The sequence below is a fragment of the Triticum aestivum genome, chromosome 3A, assembly GCF_018294505.1.
Source record: "Triticum aestivum cultivar Chinese Spring chromosome 3A, IWGSC CS RefSeq v2.1, whole genome shotgun sequence".
Taxonomy (NCBI): domain Eukaryota; kingdom Viridiplantae; phylum Streptophyta; class Magnoliopsida; order Poales; family Poaceae; genus Triticum; species Triticum aestivum.
The window spans coordinates 740,668,352-740,686,538 of record NC_057800.1 but is presented as its reverse complement, the minus strand read 5'-3'; the positions used below and the strand labels follow the sequence as shown (position 1 = coordinate 740,686,538).

General features: G+C 48.2%; 1 pseudogene; it reads left to right on the top strand.

Moving 5' to 3' along the window:
• Positions 1-2,748: 2,748 nt before the first annotated feature.
• Positions 2,749-18,187, top strand: part of LOC123059634 (wall-associated receptor kinase 3-like) — a 49,589-nt pseudogene continuing 34,150 nt past the window's right edge.

The following is an 18,187-nucleotide window of genomic DNA, read 5'->3' as shown; positions in this document are numbered from 1 at the left end:
AGCTTTTGATGGATTTGCCGGTGGTTGATAAACCAGTGCCGGCTGTCCTTATGAACTGTGACAATCAAAAAGTGATTGCCAAGGCTAAGAGTTCAAAGGACAACATGAAATCCACAAAGCACATAAGAAGAAGATTGAAATCTGTCAGAAAATCAAGAAACTCTGAAGTAATAGCGTTGGATTACATCCAGACGGCTAAGAATCTGGTAGACCCTTTTACAAAAGGGCTATCACGGATTGTGATAGAAAATGCATCGAGGGAGATGGGTATGAGACCCACGTAAGTTGCCATGGGGGTAACCCAACCTATGTGATCGCAGATCCCGTGAATTAGGACCTGGGAAAACAATCCAGCGGTCAACTGAGGAGAGTATCCTTAATTAACCCACTCCATTGGAGATGCACAATACTCTCAATTCTGTAAGGCAGGCTGACTTTTGTCTTAATGTGTTCCAAAGCTTTTGTAAGCAAGATGCTAAACTACAGAGCATTCTTTGGAGGAACACACCTATGTGAGCCCGACTGCTGGTCACAGTCTATGAGATTGGGTAATCTTTATTAAGCTCATGAGAAGGTACGGAGTATGACTAATAAGCTCCACCCGTGGGGTTTAGCTTTCGGCAACCACGTATCAGCTGACAATAGGCGAAACTTCTGCACGCCAAACTGACAATTCAAGGCATATTCCATTGTTCAGTTGTGAAGAAGTCTAATCATGTTGCTCTAGGTGGAAGTTCAACTTAACAGTCTGCACTGAAAATTCTGGTATATCAAATATTGTTTGGAATAGTTGACAAACTTATGTGCCTCGAGATCTGGTGGGGATTGTTGGATTATGGATGGGCTTAGGCCCATATAAGACACTAATCCCTGGTTAATCTTAAGGCCCATGTATGAGATGGCAGGTGGTGGGAAATTTAGTCCCACATTGCTAGTTGAGGAGAGTTGAGACCCCTTTATAAGGGATGCTCTACCACTTGCCATTGGGAGCTTGGGAAGAGGAGTGATACACGCGCGCTCCTCCTCCTTCGCCGCCCGCCTCGTCACGACGCGTGCGCGCCGCGGGTTGCAGGAATGAGCCTTGCCGAAGCTTATTTTTGCCGCTCAGGAATGAATTAATTAATCAGGGATTAATTAACGAGTCGCTAACATGTGGGCCACTGTCCAAGACGTTGGACTGTGGGCTGACTTGCGTTGCCGGGATTCGTCGACTCCCTTGTCGGGACGCGCGTATTCGTCGACTCCCTTGCTGGGAGTGCGACCCTTGCCGGGAACAACGACTCACTTGCCGGGAGTGGGCCGACTCGGTCGTGGGCCTCGACAAGGCCCATGACTTTCTTCCTTACGGACTATATAAGAAAGCTCTGGCCAATGAAGTAACCTAGTTCGGTTCACTCACTCCCTCTCGCGTGACCTAGCCGTCATCTACTGTTCCTCACTCTGTGCTGCCTCCGGCTGTCCCATCCCGACGACCGCATGCACGGCTGGTCGGGAGAGCAGGTGCCTCCGGAACCCTGTCGTTCGAGATCCTGCCCGGGAGAACGGCAATAAGGTTTTTGGGGAGCGTCTCGACGCGACTGCTCCCGATCCGTCCCCAACTTCGTCCGCCTCTGCTTCCACTACTTCCTCTGCATCGACACCATGGCAGACGATGCCGCCGCTAAGAAGAAGGCCACGGACGACGCCGAAGCTGCTGCTGCAGCCGCCACGTTGGCCTGGCCAACCGGAGGGTATGACTACTCGTACTTATGCTAGCCGTATATGTGCTGCTCATAGAAGGTTCGATTCTATGCTCTGCACGTGCTAGTATGCTTAGGTGTCGCTATGAGATGCATACATTTTATGCCATGCTTACTGTTTACTCGTGGATAAGTCTAACCGGAAAAGGGCTAATATTTCCAACATTCACACCAGTTTGCATGGAACGGTTCCATGCTCTACCGATGGCCTACCTATTGTTGGTGAGTTTCTTGTGTGTTTCCATTTTTCATGTTGTAGCATGCTCATATTTTTCCTTTCTATGTTGGTAATGCCTTTCTTGCCTAGAGCAACATTTGGAAACCCAGAAAATCGACAAGGGAAATTTGTAGCGTGGTTTATCAGGAACAAGCATAGATTACCCCCTTTAATAGGCCGACTTGTTGAGGTCTCCCTGTGGCATGACTTACGAGGTCACGGACTGACAGTCATAGTCTTCTACTTTACATCCCATCAAATATACCCCCACTGCCACATCCACATGGGCATGTACGAAGCATCTCCTTTCACATGCCAATAAAGCACACCACATCCACGCCAGCTGTAACCATTGATATATATGCATTAGGGAGGCAGTCATGAAAGTGGTACCTAGAAGAGAAGGAACCAGATCCTCTAACATCACGAAAGGATGTTAGGGAAGCCACAGTATCCTGACATCCCTTCTTCACATCCATATGATTAAGCCTAAAATGACTTGAATTAATTTGCAAATTACAAATCTACTATATACATTTACAAAAATTACATACAAACAAAATTATGGTGCAATAAAATTAATTTCGGATTTTATTTTCTATGAACAGTAATTGCGCACATTATATTTGCTACAGTGCCCGTGACATCCCTTCTTCGTTTTGCACTCGGATTGCACTGTAACTTCATGATATCCCTTCATGATATTAGAGGATCCGTTCCCAGAAGAGAAGCCACTGCGGCCTGACCTGAATGTCTGTAGTGCAAGGTGTAGTATAGAACTGTAGATCGATCATGGGCATCTTCCCGATGATGTTCTATCTGTTGGTAGTCGGGTCACTAGGACAGCCAACGGCTCTAGCATCTGGAGTTGTAACAAGCCAGCAGAGCCCTGAGGGGAACTAGGCGCAACCATCACGTACCGGTGGCACACTTGCTGGCTGCCCAACGAGCTGCGGCAACCTGAGCTTCGCCTATCCGTTCGGCATCGGATCCAGGTGCTCCCGAGGGCCTGACCTCAACCTCACTTGCGACGACACCACTCAGCCCCCGAGGCTCTTCTTGCACGACAGCATCACCGAGGTGATCGAATTCGACAATCTTCTTTCTGTTTATAACACTATCCATGCCTCCTTGCATACCATCCACATGAAATCTGGTGTCAGTGTCTACAACTATTCTTTGGAACCACCTGGGGGTCCTTCTCTCTTTCATCCTTTGTTCTAAACATTACCAGCTGTGACATGGGGGTATACTCTGTCGTAGACAATGCTACCATGTTGAAATGCTGCACTGCATGTCTGGATCCAAGAACCCCAGAGATGGTGGCTATGCACAACTGTAAAAATACATACGGATGTTGTCGTATTAAAGTCTATGGTAACATCAGTTTTCAGTTCAAACTAGCAGGGCCACCCGCGCATTTGCACGGCTAGAAGTTTTGAGTTTACAATTTCATATATTAGAAGCTATATATTTCTCTATAAATATTTTTTATATTTTATAATAAACATTGTATACTATCATACGCTTTTAAACTGTGCATTTAGCTAATTTAGGGCATTCATAATATGTGTTAAAACTAACAAAGGTTTTTTACTGATAATGAATAGTATAGAACAATCACATGTAAATATGTACATGTGAAAAGGTACATCTTTAGATCAAATGTATGCTCCAAGAATTCATATAGTTATGTATATGCATTGCTGACGCTTTGTCTGGCTACATTACCTAAGTATATAGTTGTTATTTTACTTGGAAGATTTTAATGCTATTTCAAAATTTTGTTTTATTCTTCCTTGAGAAACTTGAAATTTTTTATGAGGTCAACCGCGATGCGAAGTATGTAGCCATTCCAAATATAGTTTTGAATTGAATTTATCTCTCTCTCTCTCTCCCTCAATCTCTCTCCCTCTCCCTCTCCCTCTCCCCCCCCCCCCCCCCCCTCTCTCTCTCTCACACACACACATACACACATCCATTTGATTGAGCAGTTCTAAAATGGCCCCTTTGATTAGCCACCTTCAAAAATATCTCATGCGCAAGTACCATGGATTGGTGGCTCTCTATTTTAGCCTCCCGGCCAACTTTCTTTATTGGTCCAATGTCATCTCCATAAGTTACTACATTAAACCCCTAGGCTCCCCTGAATGTTGTATGCCCAGTTTTTGCTCCCCTGAATTTATTGTAAACATTCGTCCACATGAAAGGATATTGTCGCCTTTACCAAATTGATATTGTGAAACTAATACTTTAGATTACTGTAGAAAAATGTAAATAATGTTCATTAAAAATGGAAAACTTTGGTACACTAAATTTGATCGTATTTTAATTAAAGTTCATGTCACTTTCGGTTAAAAAATTCAAACAGATGGTTGTAGATAGTACCTTCTATCTTTTCTTAGATGACTTATTTTGCGGGGAATTTTTCCTAGGATGATAGGACTGTGTGTGTACAGGTGAAGCAATCAAGAATGTGTAGCTACCTGATTGTCACTGACAATAATTCATATATTTTCTTGGAGGTATGGGACAGGTCCGATACACATATGTCATTTGTGTCTGCCACCAGGTCCTAAATTTCATTGCTGGTATGGGACCTAAGTGCATGATGTACGTCGTAACACCTTTACACCTGGTTTGTGTGCATCATTTGGCACTGGCACGCCGTACTACATGGACTGACCAAGTAGCATCCCGTTCTGCCCAGTCTTGTCCGCTGTCACGGAGGCTGAGGAAGTGCCTGGTTGCAAGAGCAAAACTCCCTTGTGCATCTCGCGGAGACATGTTGCCAGTGCAATCTATACATGTGACGGCCGACAACCAAGTCAGGTCTTCATGCTTGCAATAAAAATCTTGGGTGGCAGCGCAATTGATTGCGCAGCCATGCCGGACAACCTGGCCGGCTCTTTGTGCGACCATGACATTGACGGCCTCCCGGATGGGTCGCGTCATCACTAAATTTCCTATCGTCCTGCCATCCCAGATCTCCGTAGTGCCTAATTTCTCAACAAAGGAGCACGCTGCTGAGCACTCTCCACGTCATCGACCTAGCATCGTGTGTGTGTACACACATGTGCAATGTGAGATTTATTTTTTGAAAGACAACTGGACTTTCTTCATGGACAGAGAGGAGGCTAGACTTTACTTTATATTTCTTGTATATTTACTGGATTATGCGTGTTTGCTTTTCCCCACGGAAAGACCAGCCTGTATGTTTCCTTTTCCATCATGCGTACATGACATTGCACGTACGTGCAATGTGATTTTTTTTGAGGGAGAGCTAGCGTGCTTTTTTCTTGCACATACGTGCAACGTGAGACTTTTGTTTTTGAGGGAGAGCTAGCGAGCCTTTCTTTTCTTAGGTAGACGTGACATGATCTACGTGACCTAGACTTTCGTTTTTATTTCCTTGTAGGTTTAGGTGACATGATCTACATGTGATTGTTTTTTAAGTTAACGTGTGATTGTTTTGGACAACTTTTTTTAATAGAGTAGGCTTAGAGACATGTACGTGACATGCTAAACTGTTTGACATGACTTTATTTTTACGTAATGTTACATCTTTTAAATCTTAACCGTTGATATCTAAAATTGATGGTCGAGATAATATAATCTATGTAGGCGAATGTGATGGCTTGTTTGCCTTTTGTCTACAATTTTTTTTAATAGAGTAGGCTTAGAGACATGTACGTGACATGCCAAACTGTTTGACATGACTTTATTTTTACGTAACGTTACATCTTTTAAATCTTAACCGTTGATATCTAAAATTGATGGTGGAGATAATATAATCTATGTGGGCGAATCGTGATGGCTTGTTTGCCTCTTGTCTTAATTATATGATAGATAGATAGATAAATTTGGCTCAAACCACGGCCAAAGCAACATTGATGCACGCTCTAACCAGACCTCTCAACTGTGGGATAGAATCAGCATAACTAGTGATGGGCTGAGTGGCTTTCAGCTATCGTGGCAGCTAGTTGACAAATCCAACTGTGTTGCTGCCAAGCAAAACAGGACAGACTACGCCTGTATCAACGAATATACCGTGTGCACTGATAGCACAACCGATTTCTGCATCAAAGATGCCGAGTGCAGTGGCCCAAGCGATGGCTACACCTGCAAGTGCAGAACTGGCTATACAGTTAACCCCTACATTCATCGCTACACCTGCAAGTGCAGAACTGGCTATACAGGTAACGCCTACATTAAAGATGGTTGCTCAAATGATAGAAGTGAATTCTCTTTTCCTAATCCAGACCAAACATACAGGTGTTGTCGGATTTCGGGTTCCGGTAAAACCCTTAAGGTTCGAACACTGGGGTGCGCACAAAGATCTCTTCCCCTCTCTAGCTCGCACACTCTATGATCTCACGGCCTACCTCGACGAACCCAAAAAACACGATACATAAGATTTATACTGGTTCAGGCCACCGTTGTGGTGTAATACCCTACTCCAGTGTGGTGTGGTGGATTGCCTCTTGGGCTTAGGATGAACAATTACAAGGAAAAAACAGCCTCACGAGGAGAGGTGTTCTTGTGCTTGGTGAACTTGAGTGGTTGAGGGATGATCTGGATCCGATCAGGATGCCTCCCTATGGTGGTGGCTAGTCCTATTTATAGAGGCCCCGGTCCTCTTTCCAAATATTGAGCAGGAAGGGATCCCACAATGGTCAAATTCGAAGGGGGGCAACTAGTACAAACTATCCTAACAAAAATAGTCTTCGCCTGCCAAAAGCTCTGGTGATGACGTCGTCTTGGGCTCCACGGTGACCTCCGTCCTGCCGTCCTGCTGGTGTTGGTCTTGTTGCACCGATATGGAAACCTTTGCCTAATGTCTCGGGACTCCTCGTCTGCGCTAGCCCCTTTAGCACCAAAAAGGAAACGAGGACACTGTGCGCACTGGCGCCCGCCTGGCTCCAGTCGTCATGGTTTGCGTCACAGAAACCTCACGAGGTGTCCCTTGCCTTGATCTCTCCGCCCCTCGCGAGCCAGCCTGGTGAGGCCGCCCCTGAGAAGGTCTTGCATCGTCCGCCTTGCGAGGCTTGGCCCCTCGCGAGGGTCTTGAGTGTTTGCTGGTGAAGATGGGCCGTACAGGGTCGCCGGTGGAGCCACGCAGCGGGCCGCAGGAAGGCAAGTCTAGGGACCCCCGTTCCCAGAACCCCGACAGTAGCCCCCGGGCCCAAGACGCGCTCGGGCTTGGCTTCGAGGCGAAGCCAAAGGGCAAGTGCGGAGCGCCGCGTGCCCCAACAGCCTGCGGCCCAGCTTGACATGTGGCGATCGATTGGACGTGGGTTGTCCCGCTTCCCCATGCAGCCTTGATATCCGCCTGACTAGGCGGCCACGGCGTCCCACACAGTTATTTCCTCCTTGCTGGCAACGCACCCCCCAACTCCTCCGCTTCCTCTCCCAATCCAACCTGAGCTCAGTCCTCCCCATCGTCATGGCGCCGAACCGGACGAATAAAGCAAAGAAGCCCCTGTCCTCAGCCAACCCGCCTCCTGTCGTCGAGCCCGCCGTCGGCCGATCGCGGGTGCTCAATGAGGAAGCCATGGACAAGGTCCGCCTTGCGCTCGCCACCAGCTTCAACGAATGGGGAGGGTCGGCGGCCTGGCCGGCGTCCCAAACTTCTGTCGATAGAGCAGTCACCGAGGTCCAGTTCTTCGTCAACGCCCTGTGCGCCGGTCTGATCCCCCGCTACTCCGCCTTCTTCAACGCCGTGCTTTCCCATTACCATTTTCATCTGCTGCACTTGGATCCCCAATCTGTCGCTCTTCTTGCCGTCTTCACCTTTATCTGCGAGGCCATGCTGGGCATCGCCCCCTCCGTGGCCCTTCTGCGCCATTTCTTCTCGTTGCACCTGACCGACCCCCAGCAATGCTCGGGGTGCCTGAGCTTCCAGGCCATGGCGATGACGACCGACTCGGGGATCGACTTCGAGCTCCCGCCATCTACGAGTGGGTTGCAGACGCGGTGGGTGTATGTGGATGTTGGAGTGCTCAGCCCTTTGCTCTCGCCTCCGTTCCCAGCTCCGGCTGGGCTCACGAGAAGCTTATGAGCCCCCGCCTTGCCTTCGTCTGGCTCCGGCTGAGGAGGTTGAAAGACCTTGGCTTGACCGCACCCATGGTGATGAAGGAGTTCCTCCGATGCCGCGTCGCCCCACTCCAGCGCCATTCCCAGCCGATGTGGGCCCTATCTATCGTCCCGGATCGCATGATGCTCCAGGAGTCAGAGCTTCCGCTTGAGGCACGAAGAACGGTGCTCGAGATCCTGGCGGGCTACCCCTCGTCAGCCGATATGCCACCGGTGGGTTGTCTCTTGTACTGTTGCTTGAACAAGGTGGAGTTCGCGGGGCAGATGCCCCCTTTTGACGAATAGGGGTTGCGTCCAGTTGGCCTTAAGGGTCCCGCGAGAACGCTGTCACCGTGGTTCCCCTCCTTGTCGTCGGCACCGAACTTGCCCCAAGAGTGGATGCAGGGGGCAAGCACCACCGGAGGCTGGAGGCGCGGGCGCCAAGGTGTCGAAGCTGCCCGCAGTCCCTGAGGCGTCATCTTCGGGAGGCTACAACACTCACGCTGAGGTGGCGGCTGAGGGGGCGACGCTACCCACTGCTCCCGAGGCCTCTGGAGGCCGTCACAAGGCGGTGCTTGATGGCTCTCCCCAGCTTTGCGCTCATGAGTTCACCTCCTTGGGCGCTTCACCAGCCGCGCCCTGCGCTGGTCGGCACGCCCAACGCTTCGGCCGGCTCCGTGTAGACTTCAATGCGCTCCGCAAAAGGAAGGGGTCCCCAAGCTGCAGCAGCGGCGCTTTCCGGCCGTTGAAACAGAGGAAGTACATCGCCATAGATGAGTAAGTACCTTATCTTTGTAATTCCTTGAGTGCTGCTTCCCTTATCTTCAGGATCCCCTCTGCTAAGGCCACGAAGCCCCTCGCGAAGCAACCTCCTCCTGCCTCGGATCTCCCGCCGGCCATGGGCATCCCAGGCCAGCATGCTGCCCCCGTCGCGAGGTCGGCTGGAGAGGCAGACGCACTAGCTTGGCGCCTTGAGCCCGCGCTCCTACCGTCTCTTCTTCGTGGCCTCGTCGGGGGAGTGACGAGCATGCCAAGGGCTCCTCCTATGGTTATGGACGGCGGCCGGAGGGCTTAGGTCTTGGTTCCTCCTTTGAGCAGCGAGACTCAACCCAACTGGGCTCCTGCCGAAGCCCAGTCGGCGACCGGAGGGGCGCTAGCCCCCAGCCCCCTGTAGGAAGGGGGAGCGCCGCTTCAGATCCCGTCGACGGCCCCTGCTGTGAAGGACGGAGTTGTCCGCGCGCTCAAGGTTGCGCACGAACGAAGCTTCGTCCGCCACGAGCTCTTCCGGGAGGCGATGTGTGTCGGTGTCAAAACCGGCGGATCTCGGGTAGGGGGTCCCGATCTGTGCGTCTAAGGTCGATGGTAACAGGAGACAGGGGATACAATGTTTTACCCAGGTCCGGGCCCTCTCTATGGAGGTAATACCCTACGTCCTGCTTGATTGATCTTGATGAATATGAGTATTACAAGAGTTGATCTACCATGAGATCGTACTGGCTAAACCCTAGAGGCCTAGCTTGTATGGTTATGATAATCAGTATCCTTCGGACTAAGTCCTCCAGTTTATATAGACACCGGGAGGATCTAGGGTTACACAAGGTCGGTTACAAAGAAAGGAATCTACATATTTGATTGCCAAGCTTGCCTTCCACACCAAGGAGAGTCCTGTCCGGACACGGGTGCAGTCTTCTGTCTTCATATCTTCACAGCCCATCAGTCCGGCCCATGGCTAACAGGCCGGATGCCCGAGGACCCCTTAGTCCAGGACTCCCTCAGTAGGCCCCGAACCAGGCTTCAATGACGAGGTGTTCGGCGCGCAGATTGTCTTCGGCATTGCAAGGCGGGTTCCTCCTCCGACGTCTTCCAAGTTATGTATTCGGCTTTCAATTCAATGCCGCACCCCTCGGCTTCTATGCATCGATGACTTCAGCTTCCACGTGTCGGGCGAATGCGGACGGTCAGGGTATTTTTTTTGTAAATAACACCCCGACCATGCAAGGAAGAGCGTATATTTAAAGAGATTGGGTCTCAGATCCATTCGGCACCACGCGGAGAAAATCCTCGGAGATTTCCAGGAAAGACCATTCCAACATGGCTAGCATTCCCAGCTTCTCCTCCCGTTCCGACCCAGAGAAAGGTGAGTGGGAGAGGTGCTCTGTGTCCCATAGTCAATTAGCGAAGTTGCAAACACAAGGATTTCTCCCCCTGCGGATCTGATCCCTATTCGAGCAGGGTTGGCTTCCTTCAACGGCAAAACCCAGGTGGAAGATTTCCCCAATCCATCTACGAGGGAACAAGTGTGCTTCTCCCCTATCTGCTAAGGGGCATGGGATTTCCAATTCACCCATTCCTCCAAGGTCTTCTGGAGTATTACGGCCTCTAGCTACACAATTTTACCCCAGCCTCCATCCTGCACATTGCGGGTTATGTAGCTTTATGCGAACTATTCCTAGGTTGTGAGGCCCATTTCGATCTATGGAGAAGGTTGTTTTGTCTTGTCCCGCACAACCACGAGGGATCGATATTTGAAGTGGGTGGGGCCGAAATATGGCGCATTGCTGAGACCAGATACCTATCCGGCACACCGAAGAAAGCTTCTGAAGAGTGGACCTCTGAATGGTTTTATATTGACGACGTCGCTCTTCCCGACCCAGTCCGGATGGGCCTCCCTTAATTTTCAAGTGCTCCGTTGAAGAAACGCCATAGCTGGAGTCCTCGGAGCCTTGAGGAAGAGGATAGCACAGAGATCAGTCTGTTGCTGGGTAAGATTATGATGCTCGCCCAGTCCGGATTGTCAATAGTCGAGGTAATGGCGGTCTCCATAGCGCGGGGGGGGGGGGGGTCCAACCACTCCAATATAGAGGGATACCCATGTGGCATTACAATGGGGAAGATGACGCCTCCCGAAGCGGTCGGAAGGGCCCGAAGACTCCCGCCGCTCTGGCCAAAATATTGGCCGAACTGTATAAAGGGGAGCAGGAGGAGTTCACCCATCTCCAAATTGAGACGGGTTTTCCATGTACAATTCTCCTAGCTGGATAAGCTCTAACTCCACTATTCGACTCCACTCCCTGAATTATTTTTGAAGGGTGGTATCTTATTCATTCATGACAGGAATGGCGAAAGGCTGTCGAGGGGATCCATGACCCTGCCCCTCAGCCGGAGAATCACAATCAGGATCTTGACCCCGGATATGAGGAAGATCCGGACATATTCGTGGAGCTCAAAGATGGAGTTTTCTATCAGACAAGCTATGACGGCATGGATGTACCCATCATCGCCGACTACCCCGGTCTTCTCCCTGCTTCTCATGTAAGTAATCAGGAGACACTTTGTCCGAGAGGGTTTTCTCATTCTTCCTCACTCACCGCACCATCCTGTGCTCAGAAGGGGAGGCGTTTGGCGCGTCGTGCTGCCCCGGGGACATCTTCAGAGAGAGAGAGGCTCCCGCGTCAGGCAGGCCTTCGAAGAGGAAGGCAAACAGAGATACGGTCGGTCCTTCCCTGAAGAGGTATGGGTTTGCAACTATGCTCTTTTTAGCAGTCGCGTCCAACTGTGACTCATATGTTCATTTTGTATCAGGGAAAACGTTCGACGGACTGTGTCCGGAGACCTGACCAGTCGTACTCCTGATAACCAAGAGTCGGTCCCAGCTGAAGAGACGGGGCCCGATATGGGAGTGGCGTCGGACTGTCCTTCTGCCAAGGGTTCGGAAAATATGTCCGTCACCAATTCGGAAGTGGAGAGCGCCAGGAATCACCGGCGCCGGAGGGCCATTTTACGAAATCTTTGCTTCTCAAAAGAGGCGTTCGGTGCCTTCAGCTTGGCTGATGCATACATCTGAGCTGCTCGAGATGGGCTTAACAGAGCCACCAAGCAACATTTGAAAGATGTGTAGGTAAGTTTACCTTGTCCGAATTTGATAACCATGTGCCTGTAGCCCCCGAGACTTGAAGCAGTTGGGACAAATGTTTTAAGGATCGTTGTATAACCAGGCTCTTACGAAGAAGAACGACCTGCTAGCCCAAGAGCTGGAGCAGTGCCAGACACAGCTAACTGCTGCTACCGCCGAACTAGAAAAGTTCAAGAAGGCGTCCTCTAGTAATATTTCCCTCCATCGATAAACAAAAAATTATATGCCAGCTGCATTGCAACTGTTGCTTGTCTCATAACAGGGTCATTGGACCAACTGGGAGAGGAACTGAAGGCCCTCAAACGAGCGAAAAAGAGGCGAAGAGACAACATGCGGCAGGCGAGCGCGTTCTGACCCGAGTGAGAGAGGAGAAAAACAAACTCCAGGATTCAAACACCAAACTGGGCGAAGAACTGAAAGATGTGCGAGCCCAGCTAGCCGACTCCGTGAAGGAGAACAAAAAGCTGCGAGGCGGCATATTCGGTATGTGGCCGAATTTATCTTATAACAGTTTGGGGGTAAACTTAGCTGATATAGCTGAGATTACAGGTATGTTGACGGGCCGTCCCGAAGAGGAGGTGTCCGGATCATCAACTGATCTTCTGCAAGGGCTGTCGCAGTTACACGAGCAAGGTTGGCAGGCAATGCGGAGTGTAGCCAAGGCCTTATGGCCATCTGCCTCCCCTCCAGGGAGTATGGAGAAGCTTGTAGAGCTGTTCAAGGGAGCGCGGCAGCGTATCTGACTATGGAAGATATCGGCCTACCGAGAGGGTGCGCGAGAGGCCTGGGCCATGGTAAAAACGCGGTATACCAAGCTGGATCCGAATCACATGGCCCGGGTTGGACCGCTAGGGTCAAATGGGGAAGAAATTCCTGTTAGTTTAGTATATGACCAAGTAGAGGTGGCCGCGAGATATTCCCAATAGGATTGTAAGTTAGACCACCTGTTGGACGGTATAGAGGAGGAAGTCTTTAAGTCCTAAGTGACTATGTACTTTCCTTCTAGCTGGATTGTAAAAACAATTGTCATGGCCGACCTTTTCGCTTCGACCTCTGGACCCGAAGGTGCGAGTGTTTCTAAATACCCTAGCGGTAGAATATACCGGGGTATGCATGGGAACCAGGCGTAGGGGTCATAATTGCTTGAACAGAAAATGTGTATCCGGCTAGTTATGTTATATTACATTATGTAAGAAACATCTTCCATAGAGAAAAGTTCCGTTAAGGGTTCCTTTCCCTGGGTGTGCATGCGTTCAATGTGCATGTCCGAACTGTGATTGAAAAAATCATAGAGTAAGTAACTTCTAGGGTTTCACAATGGAGTGAATGCGGAAACATCTTTAATTCAACGACCGAATATTCCCTTGAGAATGCTAGCTTTTGGCTTCACCCAGTTTGAGGTACACATCCGGATGACCCGGCAGTAACAATCGCAGAGGTGCTCCCTTTATGACCTAGACGAACTAACGAGAACGTAGGGCATAAGCACAGGAGCCAGTCAACCCAGCTTGGCCAAAACTTAAGTCATATCGATACATATAATGGCGAAGAAAAGGTACATATGGGAAGAACGCATATGTGGTGAGCATGATGCTCGAAGAATAATAGCAAGCTTCTGTACAAGAAGCCCCCAGGTATAATGGACGTACATATTTGGAGATGTACACATTAGGGGAGAACAGTCTAGCCGTACTAAAGCCGTAGGGCTAAAGAGCAAAACGAAAAGAGAGAAAAACGAAAAGAGAGAAAAAAATAATGCTAATAACAGGAGGAAGGAGACGAACACAGAGTTCGGCGCTAGGCATAGAATCGTCGGAGTCTGGCCGCATTCTAGGCGTTCGGCTGTTAGGGAACGTAGTTATTTCAAAAAAAATCCTACGCACACACAGGATCATAGTGATGCATTGCAGCGAGAGGGGAGAGTGTTTCCACGTACCCTCCTAGACCGATAGCGGAAGCATGAGCACAACACGGTTGATCTAGTCATACGTCTTCACGATCCGACCGATCCAAGTACCGAATGCATGGCATCTCCGAGTTCAGCATATGTTCAGCTCGATGATGTCCCACGAAATCCGATCCAGCAGAGCTTCACGGGAGAGTTTCGTCAGCACGAAGGCGTGATGACGGTGATGATGATGCTACCGACGAAGGGCTTCGCCTAAGCACCGCTATGATATAATCGAGGTGGATTATGGTGGAGGGGGGCACCGCACACGGCTGGAATAGATCAATAGATCAACTTGTGTGTCTAGAGGTGCCCCCTGCCCCGTATATAAAGGAGCAAGGGGGGAGGCCAGCCGGCCCTAGAGGGCGCGCCAGGAGGAGGAATCCTCCTCCTAGTAGGAGTAGGATTACCCTCTTTCCAGTCCTACTAGGAGGGGGAGAGGAAGGGGGAGAGGAAGAAGGAAAGGGGGCGCCACCCCCCTCTCCTAGTCCAATTTGGACCAGAGGGGGAGGGGCGCGCGGCCTACCCTACGCCAGCCATCTCTCTCCACTAAGGCCCATAAGGCCCACTATTTCTCCCCGGGGGGGGGGGGGTTCCGGTAACCCTCCGGCACTCCGGTTTTCTCCGAAACCACCCGGAACACTTCCGGTGTCCGAATATAGTCGTCCAATATATCGATCTTTACGTATCGATCATTTCGAGACTCCTCGTCATGTCCATGATCATATCCGGGACTCCGAACTACCTTTGGTACATCAAAACACAAAAACTCATAATACCGATCGTCACCAAACTTTAAGCGTGTGGACCCTACGGGTTCGAAAACTATGAAGACATGACTGAGACACGTCTTCGGTCAATAACCTATAGCGGAACATGGATGTTCATATTGGCTCCCACATATTCTACGAAGATCTTTATCGGTCAAACCGCATAACAACATACGTTGTTCCCTTTGTCATCGGTATGTTACTTGCCCGAGATTTGATCCTAGGTATCTCAATACCTAGTTCAATCTCGTTACCGGCAAGTCTCTTTACTCGTTCCGTAATACATCATCCCGCAACTAACTCATTAGTTACAATGCTTGCAAGGCTTATAGTGATGTGCATTACTAAGTGGGCCCAGAGTTACCTCTTTGACAATCGGAGTGACAAATCCTAATCTTGATTTATGCCAACTCAACAAGTACCATCGGAGACACCTGTAGAGCACCTTTATAATCACCCAGTTACGTTGTGACGATTGGTAGCACACAATGTTCCTCCGGTAATCGGGAGTTGCATAATCTCATAGTCATAGGAACATGTATAAGTCATGAAGAAAGCAATAGCAGAAAACTAAATGATCAAGTGCTAAGCTAACGGAATGGGTCAAGTCAATCACATCATTATCCTAATGATGTGACCCCATTAATCAAATGACAACCCATGTCTATGGTTAGGAAACATAACCATCTTTAATTAACGAGCTAGTCAAGTAGAGGCATACTAGTGACATCCGGTTAATACAATTCTAGCATGAATAATAAACATTTATCATGATATGAGGAAATAAATAATAACTTTATTATTGTCTCTAGGGCATATTTCCTTCAGTCTCCCACTTGCACTAGAGTCAATAATCTAGATTACACAGTAATGATTCTAACATCCATGGAGTCTTGGTGCTGATCATGTTTTTGTCGTGGAAGAGGCTTAGTCAACGGGTCTGCAACGTTCAGATCCGTATGTATCTTGCAAATCTCTATGTCTCCCACCTGGACTTGATCCCGGATGGAGTTGAAGCGTCTCTTTATGTGCTTGGTTCTCTTGTGAAATCTGGATTCCTTTGCCAAGGCAATTGCACCAGTATTGTCACAAAAGATTTTCATTGGACCCGATGCACTAGGTATGACACCAAGATTTTCAATGGACCAGAATTGAACTCCTTCATCCAGACTCCTTCATTTGGTGCTTCCGAAGCAGCTATGTACTCTGCTTCACACGTAGATCCCACCACGACGCTTTGTTTAGAACTGCTCCAACAGGCAGCTCCACCGTTCAATATAAACACGTATCCGGTTTGCGATTTAAATCGTCCGGATCAGTGTCAAATCTTGCATCAACGTAACCATTTACGATGAGCTCATTGTCACCTCCATAAACGAGAAACATATCCTGAGTCCTTTTCAGGTATTTCAGGATTTTCTTGACTGCTGTCCAGTGATCCACTCCTAGATTACTTTGGTACCTCTCTGCTAAACTAATAGCAAGGCACACATCAGGTCTGGTACACATCATTGCATACATGATAGAGCCTATGGCTGAAGCATAGGTAACATCTTTCATTTTCTCTCTATCTTTTGAAGTGGTCGGGCATTGAGGCTTACTCAACTTCACACCTTGTAACACAGGTAAGAAACCTTTCTTTGCCTGATCCATTTTGAACTTTTTCAAAACTTTGTCAAGGTGTGTGCTTTGTGAAAGTCCAATTAAGTGTCTTGATCTATCTCTATAGATCTTGATGCCCAATATGTAAGCAGCTACACCGAGGTCTTTCATTGAAAAACTCTTATTCAAATATCCTTTTATGCTGTCCAGAAATTCTATATCATTTCCAATCAGCAATATGTCATCCACATATAATATTAGGAATGCTATAGAGCTCCCACTCACTTTCTTGTAAATACAAGCTTCTCCAAAAGTCTGTATAAAACCATATGCTTTGATCACACTATCAAAACGTTTATTCCAACTCCGAGAGGCTTGCACCAGTCCATAAATGGATCGCTGGAGCTTGCACACTTTGTTAGCACCCTTTGGATCGATAAAACCTTCAGGTTGCATCATATACAATTCTTCTTCCAGAAATCCATTCAGGAATACAGTCTTTACATCCATTTGCCAAATTTCATAATCATAAAATGTCGCAATAGCTAACATGATTCAGACGGACCTAAGCATCGCTACGGGTGAGAAGGTCTCATCGTAGTCAACTCCTTGAACTTGTCGAAAACTTTTCGCAACAAGTCAAGCTTTGTAGACAGTAACATTACCATCAGCGCATGTCTTCTTCTTGAAGATCCATTTATTCTTGATGGCTTGTCGATCATCGGGCAAGTCAACCAAAGTCCATACTTTGTTCTCATACATCGATCCCATCTCAGATTTCATGGCCTCAAGCCATTTTTCCGGAATCTGGGCTCATCATCGCTTCCTCATAGTTCGTAGGTTCGTCATGGTCTAGTAACATGACCTCTAGAACAGGATTACCGTACCACTCTGGTGTGGATCTTACTCTGGTTGACCTACGAGGTTCGGTAGTAACTTGATCTGAAGTTTCATGATCATTATCATTAGCTTCCTCACTAATTGCTGTAGGTGTCACAGGAACCGGTTTCTGTGATGAACTACTTTCTAATAAGGGAGCATGTACCGTTACCTCATCAAGTTCTACTTTCCTTCCACTCACTTCTTTCGAGAGAAACTCCTTCTCTAGAAAGGATCCATTTTACCAACAAAAGTCTTGCCTTCGGATCTGTGATAGAAGGTGTACCCAACTGTTTATTTTGGGTATCCTATGAAGACACATTTCTCCGATTTGGGTTCGAGCTTATCGGGTTGAAGCTTTTTCACAGAAGCATCGCAGCCCCAAACTTTAAGAAATGACAACTTTGGTTTCTTTCCAAACCACAGTTCATAAGGAGTCATCTCAATGGATTTAGATGGTGCCCTATTTAACGTGAATGCAGCCGTCTCTAAAGCATAACCCCAAAATGATAGCGGTAAATCATTAAGAGACATCATAGATCACACCATATCTGGTAAAGTACGATTATGACGTTCGGACACACCATTACGCTATGGTGTTCCGGGTGGCGTTAGTTGCGAAACTATTCCGCATTGTTTAAAATGAATACTAAACTCGTAACTCGAATATTCTCCTCCACGATCAGATCGTAGAAACTTTATTTTCTTGTTACGATGATTTTCCACTTCACTCTGAAATTCCTCGAACTTTTCAAATGTTTCAGACTTACGTTTCATCAAGTAGATATACCCATATATGCTCAAATCATCCATGAAGGTGAGAAAATAACGATATCCGCCGCGAGTCTCAATATTCATCGGGCCACATACATCAGTTTGTATGATTTCCAACAATTCTGTTGCCCGCTCCATAGTTTCGGAGAACGGCATTTTAGTCATATTGCCCATGAGGCACGGTTCGCAAGTACCAAGTGATTCATAATCAAGTGATTCCAAAAGTCCATCAGAATGGAGTTTCTTCATGCGCTTTATACCAATATGACC